This window comes from Triticum dicoccoides, chromosome 5B (assembly GCF_002162155.2).
Source record: "Triticum dicoccoides isolate Atlit2015 ecotype Zavitan chromosome 5B, WEW_v2.0, whole genome shotgun sequence".
Lineage (NCBI taxonomy): Eukaryota > Viridiplantae > Streptophyta > Magnoliopsida > Poales > Poaceae > Triticum > Triticum dicoccoides.
Window position 1 is genome coordinate 672,302,303 of NC_041389.1, and position 3,894 is coordinate 672,306,196.

The window sequence follows — 3,894 nt, forward strand, 5'->3', positions numbered from 1 at the left end:
CGGCGTCGGCTGCATCCGCCCTCATCAAGATAAGTGAATCATCAGCAAATAATAAGTGAGATATCGTAGGTGAATCACGACAAACCTTGACCCCATTGAGATTGCCCACTTCCTCCTCATGTGCGATTAGAGCAGAGAGGCCTTCAGCACATAACAAAAACAGGTAAGGGGATAGAGGATCCCCTTGCCTAAGGCCTCTACTTGGGCTGAACGGGTTGGTTTCATTTGAGTTGAATCTCACCTTATATTCAACAGAAGACACACAGGCCATAATAAGTTGAACCCATCTCACATCGAATCCAAGCTTGATCAAGATAGCCTTCAGAAAAACCCACTCAACACGGTCATATGCTTTGTGCATGTCAAGTTTGACTGCACATGAACCAACCTTCCCTTTCTTCTTCTTCATGCTGTGAAGACACTCATATGCAACAATGACATTATCAGTTATGATGCGGCCAGGAACAAACGCACTTTGGTTTTCACTAATTATCTCTGGAAGAAATACTTTCAAGCGCGCTGCCAACATCTTTGCAATGACCTTGTAGACAACATTACATAGACTTATGGGCCTGATTTGGGAAACAGTTTCAGGCGTGTCCACTTTTGGGATTAGAACGATAGTGGTGGTGTTCCATCCCTCGGGGATCACCCCACTATTAACCGCTTGGAGCACCTCCCTCACAAGATCATCCCCAACAAGATGCCAATTTTTTTTATAAAAAATAGCATGCAACCCGTCTGGGCCTGGAGCTTTAAAATCTCCAATGCTAAACAATGCGCGCTTCACTTCCTCAGCAGTATATGGTGCCAGCAAGGCCTCATTCATGTACGGAGTAACTTTCGTTTTGACTTTATTCAAGACTTCAACTTTCGGTTCTATCACTTCAGATGTGAACAAGCTCCGAAAATATGCATCAATTAAACCTCTCATTGCTTCGTTATCTTCTCGCCATGCACCATTTACATCCATCAATCGACGAATAAAGTTTCTTTTCTTTCTCGCCGTCGCAAAGTTATTGAAGAAGTTGGTGTTACGGTCACCATTTTTCAACCAGTTCGCCCTACTGCGCTGTATCCAATATATTTCCTCCTTCTCCATTGTTTCTTCAATTTCAATAAGCAACTCCCTTTGCCGATCTGCCGACTCATCAGTGAGTGGCCCTAACCGCAAAGAATCCAGCTCCTCCTTTAGCTTCTTAAGCCGACGCTGGGGGATTTAAGAACCTCCCTATCCCAAATGTGTAAGTCTGCATGCACTGATGCGGTACGGTCTGCTAATGATCGCAGGCCTGCAGAATTTTCCCACGCCTCAGTTACCTTATTCGTGACATCATCTTCTTTGAGCCAACTTGCCTCAAACTACTTTGAGGTATTACGCTGTTGACTGTCCACATCCACCTCTCCTTCTAGGTTCAACACAAGAGGCCTATGGTCAGACTTAATATGTGGTGCGTTGGTCACAAATGCATTCGGGAACAGACCATGCAAGCTCCCATTGCAGACCACTCTGTCAAGTCGTTGACGCAGCCGTCTCCGGCGCCATGTAAACTGATCACCCACCGCTCCCATATCCTCCAACTCGCAGTCAACCAATGCATCACGGAAGTCCTGCATCATGCGTGTCGGCCGCGGGGCTCCTCCTTCCTTCTCATGCGAATAAAGAATTTCGTTGAAGTCTCCCGCGACAACCCAAGGTGCATTATAGTGAGTATGCAGGCCGCGCAGGTACGTCCACAACAGATGCTTGTCCTCCCATCTAGGTTCTCCGTAGAACCCGGTAAAACGCCATCGCTCTTCTGGCAGCGAGCCCACCATTACATCAATAAAGTTCTTGGTTTTTGCCACCACTTCAATCGCATTTGGGTTCCGCCAAAACAAGATTAGGCCGCCACTAGCGCCAACACTTTCAACCACCTCAAGATGGTCCATCCTCAGTTTCTTCAACAGTTTCTTTGCCCTTGCTGTGTTCAAATGTGTTTCGGACAAGAAAAACACATCCGGCCCCCATTGCTTCTGGATGTCCAGAAGCGCCCTCTCCGCCGCGGTGTTGGCCAAACCGCGGCAGTTCCAGCATATGATTTTCATTGCGTCCAGCGATCCTCCTCACGGGAGGTCGCCGATGGCTCATTGTTTGTTTCACTAAGCTCTGATCTATGCCTTTTCTGATCATGTATCTTCTGCGGGGTGCTCATCAGATTCTTGTCAATAGGTTCCGTGGCTATATTCTCTAATAAGCTCACTTTATCAGATACAAAACCTGGAGGGGGCGCCGAGGCCAGCACCCTCCCATCATTGACTGTACCGTCTTGTCCAATAAGTCGTTTCCTAGCAATAGGAACAATTGCACGAGCAGGGCGTTCAGGGATCTCCCCTAAATCCAAGTCCATGTTTTCCTGCGGGCTCGGATCACCTGCTGCACCTCTACCTCTTCCAAAGCCTCCTCCCCTTCCTGCAGCAGCTCCACCCCGGACAAAACCACTACCAGTTCCTCCACGGTCGCCTGAGTTATCAAAGTTTACTAGGAGCCATTCACCCCACTCACACTCTTCGGGCCTGTGGATCCCATCACCACATTCAGTCACGATGTGCCCAATCAAACCACAAAAGTCACAAAAATCAGGGAGCTTCTCATACTCAACAGCATACTTCTTCTTCTCTTTGAGAGTCAAGGGGACGAACCGAACCAGCGGAGTATTCAGCATCAGAAAGACACGAGCACACAAGTATCTCGCAGGATTCAGACGCCCCTCATTCACTACAACTTTTATGGGTGGAATCCCAACTTTTTGAGCAATCTTTTCTGCCAAAGCCGTGTTCTACATCAGACCTTCAGGAATCCCCATAATTCTGGCCCAGACTGGGATCCTATCCAGCTTGTAATCTCTAACATCAGATATACCATCATACTCTTCAATCACAACAGCCGCGTTGCGGAAAACCCAGGGACCGCCTCCCATCACTCGGTTCCAGTCGCCTAGGCACATGAATTGGGCAAGAAATAGGTTGGTTTCCACTGGCTTAAACGTCACTCCTTGGGCAGAAGCCCACGCATTGCGCATCGCCTTAAACAAGGCAACATGACTGAAGGGCTTCTGTGTATGAACCCTAAAGATCCCTATCCAGCGAGTCTCCTGAATCAGCCCTTTCACTTCACCTGATAGGTCTAGTTCCTCTTCTTCTTCACCATGGAGATTCAACCCGCTAAACCTGTCCTCAAGATTTGGGGCGGATCCACTGCCGTGGCCCTCCCCGCTGCTACCTGGAACCCCTCCTGCTGGGTTCTCTGTCGCCATTGAATCGCCGGTACACGCTAGCACCTTCGATCTACACTCTCCACGCAAGGGGCGACCTGGATCGATGGGAAGATGGACTCTGTCGGGCGCGACGCCAGAGGAAGCAGGGGAACCCTAGCGGGAGCCAGGGAAAAAAAACTCGCAGTCTCTTACGCACGAAGTTTTCTTTGTGCGGGAGCATCGGACCGAGTAGTTAGTAGCGAATGTTTCCTGTTTTGAGTACTACGATTACCGTTTTCTTTGTTGGGCAGCCGTACGTTTTTACCCACGCGGCCAGGCCAGACGACAGTCAGTCGTAGCACGCAAGAAGCGGTGATTTGCCACGCCGCGGGCCACAGGGAGCAATCCCGCCCCTCCATCTCGCCATCCGACGGCCACGGATGCGCGCAGGGCAGGAGGCCGCAAAAAAGGCCGACCCCGTCGCTAGCCGACCACGAGCGGGGCCCGAGGCGACGCCCCGACGACTCCCCCCATCAAAAGGGGGGCCGGGCGAGGCGAGCGAGCAGCAACTCCAACAAGCTACGCAGCACACAACCCTCTCCACCCCCAGCAATCCATCCATCCACCCCACCCCCACCCCCCTTTCCCCTCCCCTCCC